A 14,629-nucleotide genomic window follows, 5' to 3' on the forward strand; every position below is an offset into this window, starting at 1 on the left:
AAATAATATATTAGTACGTCGCTTTTTTTTTCTTCGAAACCAGTTGTCTAGCAATACTACTTAATGCTAAATTCTACCAAGTTACAAGTTAGTATTGTTAAAGTAAAACAAAACATAAAACGGCACCTTATTGGCTGTAAATAAAAAATGAACACACACAACTAACACGCAAACAGACAGCCCCCGAGCCGAGTGTTTTAAAACGGCAAAGCTTCGCAGAAGCAAGGACATCCTGTCAACCAGCCCCCTCTCCCCGTTGCGCGTGGAACCTTCCACGAAATAGATCTTTTTCTCAGATTTTTGTGCCACCGGTTCCAATTAGAACGGGTACCATTAAAATAAGCAAAGCGCTCTTCGTCAGCGCTGCGTGCGCTCGCGACGGTTTTTTTCATGCTTCGATTTTCGGAAACACGAGTGTTGGATTTCCGGAGCTTTCCGGAAAAGAAAATGCGCGGCAAGACTAAAGAAGTAAAACCAAACTCTTCTTCTATGTCCAATTTTGTGGAATTCTTGAAAACGTAAAAAAGACTTTGGAAAAAGAGAAGAGTTGCTTCGACAGGGGACATGGTTGATGAATGTCCTGCAAAAATGGTAATCCTGCCCAAGATCAAAAGTAAAGCCGGGACCGCTAGAAAACAGAAGAAAAATGTCCCTTCCAATGTTGCGATGAATCTATGGTAATGATAGCTACGGTTACTGCACACAGATGATCCCGTCGTGTAGCAGATGGCAAAATGTGTTGCTTTTGATTACGAATTGCGCACTTCATACAAAGCTTGTATTTGTTTTCATAAATTACTCTTACATTGTTTGAAAAAAAAAAGAGCATTCCACTTTCCATTTCATCTCTGAAGAACTGAACAAAAACCAAATTTTCAGTTACTGCATGTAAGTGGAAGTCATTCTCTTGTCGAATAAGAGCAAACTTTAAGCTTCTATGTATAACAATAATTTCGTTTCTTTTCTTGTCATTTTAAATCAAATTAAATCGAAACCAAAACTAAATCAGCTCGAATAAATTTCCAAGCCAAGCCTTTCTTCAACCGAAACCTGTAAATCAAATATGTGATGATAAGCGCTCTGCATGATGGAAAAATGCCCACACTCTAGCGTAATGCTCCGTAGAAATTCCCTCGCACAATCTGTGCATAGACCATCGTTAAACCCACTAAAGAGCAGCCCGTGCCGTGGCAGGATGCGAGTGACAAAAGGCAACATAAGCTGCCTCTTTAAGATATGAGGCTATAAACGCGGTGCGCGCTGTGCGCTCTCACACAATAAGCTCCATAGGGTAAGGGTGCCCCGAAAGCATATCGCCAACACACGACAATATTTCCACAAAACTCTTACTGCTTTGCTTCCCAGATATGCTCCACACAACAACAACAACAAAATATATACACGCAATTTAAAAGCGCTCCCCCACTTTACTTTGCACACAGCCAAGCCGAGTGAAACAAGCTTCTTCCGCTGTGCGACTAGAATGGCGACAAAAAAGCCCCGGAAAAGCAGACAGCGTGTCGCACAGCTTCACCACGCGTAGAGCTATGTGACGTGTAAAATGTAAACGAGACGCGTGGTGATGAGAAGAAATGTGAAGAAAAAAGACGAAGGAAACAACACAAAACATTGGAAAACCTCCTTTCCGTTTCCACCTTCATAAACAATAACGATCAGGAGGAACAACATGAGCAGCCTCAAAAAAAAAAACCCCCAGACGTAGCATATCAGGAAGGGAACGTAAGGGAGCCGAGAAAACCCTGAACATCCCCAAAAAATGAACCCGGGGTGTTACGATACGAAAAAAAAAAACAAACTTCTGCTTATGAAAGACTTGCGGGCCATGCTTTTACCGTCAGCAGCATATGTAGCTGCCGCCGGAGATAAAGCCAATCGCAAGCTTAGACCCGAGATTTACTTACAAAACTTTCCATTATGTTCTGGTCCGACTCTTACCCTGCTGCTGTCGTCCATTTTTTGGCCTCACTAACCAGTGCGGTATATTTTTTTTTTATTATTTTTCACTAAAAGGGGTTTTTCTAGCTCACTCGCCCCCGTTTTGAAATGGGCTACGAGTTGCTACAGCGCCGGTCCGTATAGCAGGAACAACCCCCGCCATAACATCTTCCAACTGATGATTCTTTCATATTGCTCGGCGCACAAAATTATACAAACATTTTAAGCAGCGAGAATAAAGTTTCACTGTTTGTATGCGACCAGCGACCAAAAAGTTTGGTCAACAAAAATAATGTTTTCGGTTGTTGTTTTTCCTTCCGTTGGAAAGATTTTCCTCCTTTCGGCGAACGCCACCACCCTTTGTCGTCAATTTCCAGCTGCGCGAATAATGTTGTGTAAAACTCTCCCTTTCATCCAGTGTTTACAGGCAGCGAAGTTTTAGTAGTATCTTCCAAGAACCAAGCAAAAACACGACCGCGTTCGACGCCTCACACATGAAGTTGATGAAAGTGAATGGAAAACTTTACTTCGCGCTGGGAAGATAAATGAGTAAAATTGAAATCTATGCAACCCTCTTATGAATTATTCAACGGTAGCTGCTCACAGTTACAGTTGAAGCACACCGGGTTTTTGCCACGACAACAACATGTTGATTTCTTATACATTCGGGAAAAAGTACGGCCACTCCTTATAAGGTTGGGGAGTACCAATGGGTAGATCGGGAGTATCAAGGATTTGTCCTTGAAATGGTGTCCTTTCTAAAGCGAACCAGTCACACTTATTTCGCTCGATACGTGACACTTTCCGATGCCAGGCAATAACACTACTGCCATCATTTAACCATCAGCCAGTAGTTTGAAACTACTGCGGCAGCTAAAGAACACGGACAGCACACACCTCGACACGCCATGGACAGATGGTTGTTATATCGCAATGATGCGAAAATCATGAACAACTTTTCTTTCTTTCGGAAGCGAATTTGAACCTTTTTTTTAAAAATTCTCCCAGCTGTACGTGTGTCTTTGTCAGAGACAAACATCTGCGGGAGTAATTGAATTTTTAAACTTTTCCACCCAACCTACCACAGACAACACGCTCGCTAGAGTCTCGGACTCTAGAGTACCGGAAAAAATATACATTAATCAAAAGTTATCTCAGCAACACGCTGACCCACACGAACCACCCAACGCCCACTTGTTGGGCACTGAGTCAACGGGGATTAGAGTGCAAAGAGGATGAAGCACAGCTACGAAAAAAAAACATCGAAAAACTTCAGCGCTTACCCACCCGACCCGGTACGAACTGCCGAAGAACGGTGGAACGGTTCTGCTTTGGTGGAAATTTTTGTTGCGAGAAAACGCTCAAAGTGGGCGAAAAAAGCACACTAAATATATTTCTATTGTTCACAACAGGGCCCCACTGGACAAGGGTCGCCAAGTCGCTGCTGTCACACCCCGTTCATGTTGGACGGATCAATAGATGAATATTAATTGTTCTTTCGCCATGATTTGTTCTCCCTGACAGGTTTTGCATCACTTTTAGCAGCAAGATTTGCAAAGTTCATTTTTTCAATCCAAACACAATGTCCAAAACACTGCCCCGCCAGAACAGAACATTCGTATCGCTATCCTTACAGTTGACACTTACAATAATAACAATCTCACCACTTGCAGCCGAGTACAGGCCGAATAATAACAGGTGGGCTGATAATTGTTTGGCCTATGACAGCAAAACACTTTTTTTTGGCCAAATTTTTTTTTTGTATTCATCATACGTCCCTTCAAGGGTGATTCACCAATTATAGCGGTCTTTCAATTTTTCGAAACTATTTTTATAGTAATATTTGCACCTTGCCTCAAAAAACGTCTTTGTTTCAGCGATCACCTCTTTATCCGACGAAAATTTCTTCTCAGAGGACATCGTTTTGGGATCTGAGAAATGGAATTAGTCACTGGGAGCCAGATCTACAAAGTACGGTGGGTGGCGAAGAATTTCGTGGCCTAATTCATGAATTTTTGCCATTGTTTTCACTGATTTGTGGCACGGTGCGTTGTCTTGACGAAACAAAACTTTTTTTTCTTCAAATGCGGCCGTTTTTTGGCGATTTCGTCCTTCAATCGCTCCAAAAATTTGAAGTAATAGTCGCTGTTAATGGTTTTTCTTTTCTCAAGATAGTCGATGAAGATTATTCCTCGCAAATCCCAAAAAAATTGACGCCATAACCTTGCCAGCTGATTGTTGCGTTTTCCCCGCTTTGGAGCAGGTTCATCGCGTCCAGTCCACTCGAATGACTGTCTATTGGACTTTGGAGTAAAGTGGAGAAGCCAAGACTCATCCACAGTAACATACTGACGCAAAAACTCGGATTTAATTCGCTTAAACAGCTCCAAACTCTGCTCCGAATCATCAACTCGTTGTTGTTTCCTGTCAAATGTGAGCTCGCGCGGCAGCCATTTTGCACAGGGCTATCGCATATCCAAATACTAGTGAACGATATGTCCAATACGTTCCTTAGACATCTCTAGGGTGTCAGCTATCCCGATCAGCTTCACATTATGGGTGTTCTTAATAATTTTGTGATTTTTTTTAATGTCTTCGTCAGTAACCACCTCTTTTGGGCGTCCACTGTGTTCACCATCTTCAGTGCTCATTTTACCACTTTTAAATTTAGCATACCAATATCTGATGGTTGATTTTGGTAGAGCAGTGTCCAAAAACTCTTCATCAAGCCAATTTTTGGCTTTAACTATATGTTTCCTCTTCAAAAACTAATATTTTATCATCACGCGAAATTCCTTCTTTTCCATGATTACTCAAAACACAAAAGTTGCTTCACACAAAATGCTCTAGCTCATTAGGTTGTGGCCCGAGTGCTGTCAAATTTGGACAGAATTCGTTTGAAGGTTGGTACAAACGAAATATGATATGGATAAAAATCTTCTAGCGCGATAAATGTGTTAGGCCAAACAATTATCAGCCCACCTGTTATTAACCATGCGCCGGAGCGACACAAATTGAACGAAAATAAATGCGAAAAAGAAATGGGATCGATCGCGGATCATAAAAAAAATCGGCCCAAAAGCCGTCCTTTTGCACCTCAACTATTCCTCTCCCCTTTTTGTTTAGGGTGTGTCCCAAACAAAAGGTCAGAAACTTTTGCAATAAATATCCGATTTATATTTATCTCCTTTCGCTGGGCGGGAGAGATGTTGTAGCGCTTCATTTGATCCGTCCGGGAACTCTGGACTACGGCAAGTACGCTGTACCGCGTTACCAAAAAAAAAAAAACCCCCGGAAAAAGTGTGTACCCCTAATTTGTGATATTTAACTTTAGCGCAAAGCACCCGGGAATGCCCAGGCATCCGCGGTGAAATTGAGACGAAGAAAAATGATACCTTCGAACTCCCCTCCCTCCCCCCAACCGGTGGGAGCCAACACACATCACCAAAGCATTGTTTAATGGGATTCGATCCAGGGCCAGAATTGGATTGTATCGACTCTTCCCTTTTTTCCAACCGCTTCTTCTTCTTCTTCTTCATGCCCTTGCCGTTGGAAAAGGGAAGCGAAAGCCTTCCACGAGCTCTTTTGCTCTTCACAATCGAGCAGTTCTGTAAATATTTTACTGCTGGCTATAAAACAAAACCGTGCAGCGCAACGACAATAACAAAAAAACTACCGAAACCGAATCTGGAACACGCGCTTTCCTTCTCATTTTCGTAGCCATTTCCCGAGCCATCCCTTTTCGTCTTGTTTACACCAGAGTCTCCATTACCCGGGCGGTAGATGGGTGAATAAAGAAATGGTCAAATGCGGGAAGGCTCACCCTTACCTGGAGTTATGGATTTTCCGGTCAGTTCGCATTAACGATCCCAGGAAAAACTAAACCCAAGGATTCAAGGGATAGGGAGCGACACTCAATAGCAACAGCCAAAAAAAAACTCGTGCACTTGTTGATATCAAAAATATCCTCCCCCTGGCAGGGAGGATCCCAATTCAACCCAAAACAGTGAATCTTTTAGCAGACGCCCAGAAATAAACATGAAGCGAAGATTTTTTCGAAGGAAGCAACCATTCTCCCCTCAATCGTACTTAACTTAAAAAAAAATAAGAAGAACAAAAATCCATCCACAGTGAAACGAAATCGGTTCCGGTGCCAGAAACACATCCCGTACGGTTACCGGGTATTCGCTTCCAGGTATTTGCCCACTCGAGGCGCTCCGCTATATGCTGTCGAAAACATGAAGCATAACTTCCCATTACTCACGTACATGAGTTCCTTTTTCTTTCCCGCCTCTTTTTACCATGTAAGCGCTCTGATTGTGCGGTGCGGTGTGCACCATCATCTTTTGTTGCGTGTGCAACGCATCTTGCCTTACCTTATCTTGCCATCCTTATCAAGGACGCCCCAAATATTTACGCACACACACACGCACGCGCACGCACTTCATGAATTATCGTTTACATCCCTCGTAACTTCCCAATTACTTTGTCCTTTGGCCTTCTGTACAGGGCAATCTCAGGGCATCATTGGCTTCCACTCGTTTCCTTTTCGATTGGCGAGGGGGGAGGGGGGAGGGGGCGAATATTAAAAGCGGAACTGTCCATCTTCTTCCCTTTCTGAGGGTGGTGAGATAAAAAAAAAACAACTGGAACACACGCCTCGGCAACGTGTAGCTATTTTATCGGCATGTTTATGACAGCATAAAGTGAATTGCGCATCCAGCGCATGTGCGCCTGTGTGTGTCGGAGCCGCGGTTTGTCTTTAGATCGTGTACCGTCGTGTATGGTTATACTTCGATGATCAAACCATAGCCAACCAAACGTGCATAATGCGCGTTCCCGTTTCGACATGTCGTAACGGTGCTTTTGCTTTTTTTTTTCCCCGTTTTTCCCCGGTTTTATTCCATCCTAATCCCAACGCAATGCTGCGACTGTCTCGTTTATGGATGGGAGAATGGGTTCATCAGTTGTGTCTGTATCGGGGAGCTTTTGCAATCGTTATATCCCTGAAGATGAGTCCACCGCACCCAAAATCCCTTTGGGCTAATTCACGGCCATTATGTCTGATTATGATTGCTGGCAAACTGGGGGCAGGGGAAAACTTAATCAGTTTAACATAAGCGAGCGAATAGCGGGGCGATGGTTCTGAATCCCGCAGAACGAAGAGTGCATTACGTACGTTATTATGCCCATTTAACAGAGCACAACCGGACCATTTAAAGTTCCACTCGGGAATGGCTCAAATTTTGTTGATGTATGTTATGCATTGCTCGAAATTGTCGCTTTAAATGCCACCCCGTTGGAAACCTTGCATGTGCTTAAAGTCAATTTGATTTTCCTTTTTGAATCACCTAAAGAAAACACCCCAAAATGATGTGAGAGTTTTCCGGAAACAGAATTCCAGCTATTGTCAGGACATTCGGCAACCTGAATTGGAATATTCCTACACTAATTCCCGGAAGCAGAACAAATTTAATTTTCTAATTTCCATTTCCATCGTGCGCAAACAAAACAACTGCGGCACCAGAAGAAGCACGACACAAAATTCCGTTTATCACAATTCAATTTCAATCTTACGGCCGCATTTTTTTTTTTTATTTGCCCGTGCAAAAATATGCGTTAACGGGAGCAATAACAAATTAAAAAATCGGAAACGATAATTGAATGACGTCAGTCGCATCGATACGCGCTTTTTTCGAAACTACACTATCGGCGCGTTAAGCATTTTCCGCGTACCGCACACACACACTTCAAATAAGGATCCGCTTCACATCCTTTAGATTCGTCGAGCTGCCACTCGAGCGGGTGGCACTCGCACACACACACACTCAGGGCAGGAGCGATGTGTAAAAGACCGGATGCTCGATACACGACGCTCTACCCGGTGATGCTGATAATGAATTTTCATTTTCCATCCTCATTTACCACCGCCGGGTTGTGGCAGGTGTGAAATCCACGATGGGAAGTACATCCCGTGGAGTTTTGTTGGTGTTTATTTCGTTTTTCTTTTTTGCGTGTGTGCTCTCTGAGTATGCCACTCTTATCAGTCGCCCAGTATGCCACTCACATACGCAACCATCCCAGGATGTGTGTGAGTGTGGAGCATGTTTGCGAACATTAAAATATAACTCGCCGTTCCGTCTGCACACCGCACAATCATTTGCATGCCTTCATCACAAAACCCATTCGGAATGGCCACAAAACCGTGTCCACCCGGTTAATCCAGGAGATCCAGCTACGTGTAAGTTTTTACGTTCGTCGCACTCCAGCAATGTGTGCCACTGGATGTGTACTAGATATGCCAGTTCCAGCTTCCCATCTTATCGATGGGCCTTTGCTACAGTGATAACCGCTCCGTTCCCGCAAGCCGTGTCTGCTTGTGTTTTATTTTACACTCAGCGTTCTGGAACGGAAAAACGATGGTTAAAAAACAAGATAAATACAAAAGAAAGGGAATAGGACGACGGGGAAAACCGAACTATCCTGGCCATGGGCAGATTCGCGTGCGCCTCCGCATCACCGGAAGCAAATATCGCTTCATCTTCTCCAGCATTGGCAAAAGTGTACATTGGGGGCCATGGGGGTGGCACGATGCAACGAAAACGGTGCGGAGGATATCCTTCACAATCTCTCACCGCCCGGTGGAATGGCTTAAGCATCGGGCCACGAATGTGGTCCTCTTCCGTTACTGTGGTTGCACAATGCTTGTTTAGTGGAGGTAGTGCAAATAGCGACATCCATGGTTCCCTTTTCCCCGTTTTACTACAACCGTGGCACAAATGAATCAGATGGTTAGCTACGATAAAGAGGCAAAAGCCCCAAACAGCTGTGGATGAGGTTTACGGGTGACTTGTTCCAGCGGAAACTAAAACAAAAAACAACCCCAACGTCACGGAACGAACCCTTTTGCCATGCAAGCGACGTTTTTTTTTCTGCTACCCATCACAAGCTTTGCTTACGGGGAAGCCGGCTGCTCATCAACCATCAGTCGCTGGCCTCCGGGTGGGCTGCGGGACACGAAGTGGGTTAGCGTTGGGAAGAAGATACTACAACCCGTGGCCCACATGCGCCCATGCTACCTTTCCCGTGCAGATGCACAAAAGGCGGAACCGGGTGTCCAGCGGGGGGATGTGTTTGAAATGAAGCGAGTTACATTCGAACTGTGTCGCGCATTACACGCGCGCTCGCGCCCGGTAATGCTCGCTCTGTCTTAAACAACATAATTACAGTTTCGCCTAATCTCGCACTAATCCAATGCCGGTACCGGGCTTAAAATCTGTTTTGTATTCGTGCGACGGTACGTCCCGGCGTATACGGCAATCGCAACCCGTGTTCGCACTGAGTCGAATAATGTATGGAAAATCACTACCAAGCTCTAATTAAAGAGCCTCGTGTGAGTATTACGTACAGATGACATGTAATTTCCATGTGATTTCCAAACATTCATTGCTAAATCCTGCCATCGGCGTGGGATATCGAATGACAAAAATAACATTGAACTTTACTTTAAATGACTTATTTTACAATAAAATATCCCAATCATTGAAGATTTAAAAAAAATTCAGTTAACAGTAGCAACTTTAATAACTTCAACATGTTCAACATATGATAAAACAAGAGAAACAACATGAAACAAAATGACACAATGGCAGTTATTCCAAGCCCAGGATGTTTCTGGACACCCAGATGATAAATGATAGTCAAAGGAATAATACAATCTGACCAAATTGAAAAAGGGGATTTTCATGAGAGTTTTTTAAATGATAACTATAAATATTGTTCTATCATTTTGCACATTTTGTTACCATTTGGTAAAATTGATTTCTACGTCTTCATCTTATCGTTTTATCTGAGGTGGTTCTATTATGTTGCGTGCTTTGTTCGACCTAACAAACGAAAATATATTATATTGAAGTGTAAAAAAACGAAATCAATTTCCCTATAACGAGAATTTCCATTAAACTTAGCAATTTCAATAACACAGCAATAACTGGAAACAGAAAGTAAACGATTGACACGGATTCCTCTCAAACATTCCCAAGAAACTTCCTTCATTACAACCCAGCCTATATTCTCGGTACGTTGAATGATTAAACCATCGCTGTTGCTTTGAAATGATTTCATCGATTCATAATGCTTATGATTCATCCATTTTTTGTATTGCACCCTTTGAAACGGTTTCTGTGAAAAACGTACTTTTTACTCAAGTGACCCTTCCACACACATGGTATGCCAAGCGTTGTCACAGAATAAAACAAAAACCCCTTTAAAATATTAGTTTTAAATTTTCATCCACCACTTGCAAAATGAAACGGGTTTTTACGACATTTTTTTTTGCTTTAGCAAACCACCAGCATTAATCGGTCGCGCAATACTAAACCGGAAACCTTCAATGAAAAAACGCACGCAAATCCCTCCATTTCCCTATCAGCAAACCGGCGTAAAAAAAAGAAGATTGCGTGTTGCTGGAATTACTTGCGATAACAAACGAAACTAATGCAAACAAACTGAAACAGAGCGAGCAAAAAAAAAATATGTGTGTATATATTCCAACGGACATTGGAACAGGCGACAAACATATTCGTGGTCTATTTTCATTTTTCTTTTTTTTTTTTAAATTCGGGCTGATAATACCAGACAGGCGGATCAGTGCTTTTGAACATGGTGTTGTTTTTTTTTTTGGCCACTACCCAAAGCAAAACTTCTTGATAAGTACGTGTGGCCCCCCCCCGCGTGAGCCTTGCCATGTGTGTGGTTGTGTGCGAAGGTCTGATCCCTAAGGATCATCAAATGAGACGAACCCAGAGGTCAGCACAACCGAAGATATGCCGCCGTACGCGTGACATTTGGAGGAGAAATAATGCTGTGTGCTGTGATGAAAATCAAAAAGAAAAAAACAAACACGACGAGCAGAAAAATCGTGGCAATGTTATTCCTTGCATGAAATATTCAAAAGCTTTCCAGCAGCCCCAACAGGCGGCCGGGCATGAGGCAAAAGCGGGAGCACCTCACTCATGCCGGCATCCTCCTGTGTTCAGGGAGCTCACGTGTGTCCGGAGGGTGTGTGTTTTTTTATCAAAAAATGATGTCCCTTTTTTATGTTGGTTCCCCTTAGTTGGTCGCCATCGTCGAGGCCGCCGCACCGGGCCAGAACCATTTTGGTCGGTATGTTTTTGTTTTGCTTCGAGATTTCTGTTTTCCTTTTTTTTTCGACGTCTATTTTTCCCACCATCCACAGAGGCAACCACAGCCGAAGGATAAGTGTGTGTGTGTGTTTTTTTAAAATAAAAACAAAAAAAAGATCATCCGCATGAGATATGCATCGGGTGTTCTTTCACCGCATCTTCCCCCCCATGAGGCTAAAGCTAGGAGCAATGGAAAACCCACGACTATCGGGGCACATGTAAGTGTTTTTTTTCCGCCGCGTTTTTGGTTGTTATTTTGTTTCAACTCGACTACCACGTTAAACATATAGAGAAAAAAAAGCGCAGTAGCTAGAGGGTGGTTTGGTGGCAATGTCCTTTTTTTTGGTTTTGGGCTCACACATTTCTTTTAACTACCGGCCGGGTACGGACGTACGGTATTACTCGCTGGCAGCACACATTTTGTATGCGTCCCACGAACAAAAACCCCAAAAACCACTAAATATTGCGCACATCGTGAGGGTCAATCCTTAGAAAAGCTTCCGGTGTTGTTGCTGTTGTTGTTGTAGCGTGGATCGTCGGTTCTCTTACCCGCGTGAACAAGCGTTGGGACAGAAAAATAATTAATTTCCTTATTACCAGCTGCGCTCGTCAGATCGCGTTTGCGAGGAGTTGGGTTGGTTTGCAAATGCACGGAAAACGAAACTAGAACGGTGGGTCAGCGGAATGTTAAGTAAAATTTTACACCGCACACGTATGCCGTGTGCCGGGTTACTGGAGAAGCAGCACAAAAAAGAACGTTTCTTCGAACGGAAAACAGATCTGGGGAAAGAGAAATGCAAACAGCTAAACCGAAAGGACCGGTTTTAGCTAGCACAACAACACCAGTTCATCCTCCGATGGGTTCCTCTCCTCCGGTAAACGTGAGCATGTAAAGAATCCATCGTTTGCCCATCAGTTAATTTCTTTTTATTCACCCTCACACCACAACACATTTGCGTGCTCATTTGTATGACTTTCCAGCACGGAAGATCACATATCATCTCCGCTGGAAGCCGGAGCGCTGCTAGCTAAACCTGTCCCGGCTGCAAGCTGCTGGTAAAAAGCAGACAATTTATGGAAGTAAATAATTCATAATGCCTCGGGTGGGTTGGTAGTAGCCGTGCATAAACAACGCGCGCCCCAACAACAGCTAAAAAAAAGGGATGACCACCATCATCCCAGCCGCATAAATACTTATCATGAGCGCTGCGGGACCAGTATCGTGACCAGTGCGCGCGGCAAAACTGGGATGTACTCTCGATTGCAAAACGGATATCAATTAACTAAATATGATCTTGCCTTTGCTGTACACTCTTCATTAACGATGCAAAGTAAACAATCTCCCTCCCCATAAACAACGGACGATGGACAAAAGTGCCCCTGTGCGGTTGGCTAGATTGGTTGGCAAAATGGTAATGATGCTAATGGCAAATTAATTAACTCCCGGAAAACTGTGGAGCTTCTCACAACGATTTTTGGTTACATGCACGATCTATTGTTCATCCAATGTTCCGTAAGCTCTACCAGCTTGTATGTGCAATAATGAACAGTGTTTCCCTACACCGTAAGGTTCATATTAACTGCAGCTTCTCGCTTATGCTAAAGCAATAGTAATTATGTGCTCATGTTACATTCCATAGCGTATCGTGGAATGTAAACTATTCCCGGTAATGTTCTACCAAACGACCATGACGAGATCGCTATTTACCATTTCGTTTCCACAGTTACAGTGCAATGGAAAAAAAAGCTCCATCTCGGTAGCATATTCCGAGTGAGTTGCTACACTAACTAATCATCCAAGCTTGCGGATGGGGCACTCATTCATAGAATTGTGTGCATGCTTGATTAGTGCAGTTATTTCCACTGTGACGAAGACAAGCGAAATGCCAATCACATTTTCGCCATACAAGCTTGTTTCCTTCCACATGTTTCGTGCCCCGGCTTCGCTAGCGGGAGATATCTTCTATTGATGAAATTCCAATTGTGGGGATTCCACATCACATTCATCCGGGGTAGTCACAATCAAAATCCTCGCTCAGGACATCGTTCCATCGTAAGAATGTAATGCACCGGGAACAATTCGAAACAATTAAAAAGAAAGTAGTAATTCGTCGGAGCCTCGTTCACTTCAGACATTCTTCAATGAAATCTCTTGATTATGATATCTTAGGATGGGATTTTCGCATATTTCGAAATGAATACATAATTCCTCAACATCAGGCAACTTTTTACCGAAAAACGTGTAGCATGTAGCTTTTTCATGTACATTTTCAGCAGGGTTTCGCACATTATTTATAGCATTAAGCGCTTATCGTCACATAGCTTTGGTTGAAATAAACCATTGGTCTCGAGCTGATTTAATCCTCGAAAACAAAAACATAGCATTTGAAAAAAAAAAAAATTATTCGATTACAAAAAAAAAAGCTTCACGTACTACCGAAGCGGACGATGGTTAACGTTTCTATTAAATGAGGAAATGAAGCAATGATGTCGTAATAAAAAATCAAAAGCAAAAATTCTTGTTGTTTAACAAAAAAATACCACGCATCCAAGCGCATCAACACAGACCTGGCTTTTATCGAGACAACCTTTCCACCGACAGGCATATTTTCTTTGACGTAAATCGGCCCGTAAACCGTATTGTCCCACACCGGCGGATTATTGGCCCGATCGACGACATCGATCTGCACCTCGACCGTCCGCGACAGCGGCGGATATCCTTTGTCTTGGGCCATCGCTTCGAGTTTGTACGTTTCGCGCTACGGACAAAAGACCGTGAACCGTTTTTTTTTTTTGGTGGGGTTTGCGATGCAGGCGGCATTGTAAATTATTCGTGTTTTTTTTTTTAAGTTTTACAAAACAAATCGAAACAACAGTTGGGCAGTTGGATTGGTGAGACAAAATCAAAAAATGGATTGTGTACGTGAAATGTTGGGGTTTTTTTTACGGGAGTTCGAGACATTTTTGTTACACACACCCAAAACGTTATTGCAAATGTTTTTTTTTTGCAAACCGGTGCACAAAAATACAAAACATAGCAAAAACAGAACACAGCAATACAACATGGACGAGTAGACAACAAAAAAACAGATTCCGAACAAGAATCAAAATTTCGGAAACAAAATTTAAGGTAAAATCGAAATGAACGTCGATTGGCAAAAAAAAAAGGTTTACGTATATGTAATTCATCGAAAATGTCGTAAGTTGCAATACACAACAAAACAAAAAATAGCACGATGTAAAATGAACAGCAACAACCAAAAACCCCGAACAATGTAACAGCGCCGCATTAGCGCAACGGTGTGTGTACATGTTTGTGGGAGGAGAGTTACCGTATACAAAAAAAAAACAGAAACAAAAACAGCCACATAAAAAAGATACACACAAAATACAAAATCATGTACATCGATCCGCAACATGAATTGAATTAAACAGTTTCCACAAATGTGGCACGAATGTTACAGCAGGGAGCAACAGCCAAAAAGAGC

The 14,629-nt window shown here is 42.9% G+C and overlaps 1 protein-coding gene across 2 annotated transcripts in view; it reads right to left on the minus strand.

The window, feature by feature from the left end:
- LOC128305548 (neural-cadherin) overlaps nt 1–14,629 on the minus strand; it is a 190,735-nt gene that overhangs the window by 144,363 nt on the left and 31,743 nt on the right. The window lies entirely within an intron of this gene.

The sequence above is a fragment of the Anopheles moucheti genome, chromosome 3, assembly GCF_943734755.1.
Source record: "Anopheles moucheti chromosome 3, idAnoMoucSN_F20_07, whole genome shotgun sequence".
In the NCBI taxonomy this organism is placed as follows: domain Eukaryota; kingdom Metazoa; phylum Arthropoda; class Insecta; order Diptera; family Culicidae; genus Anopheles; species Anopheles moucheti.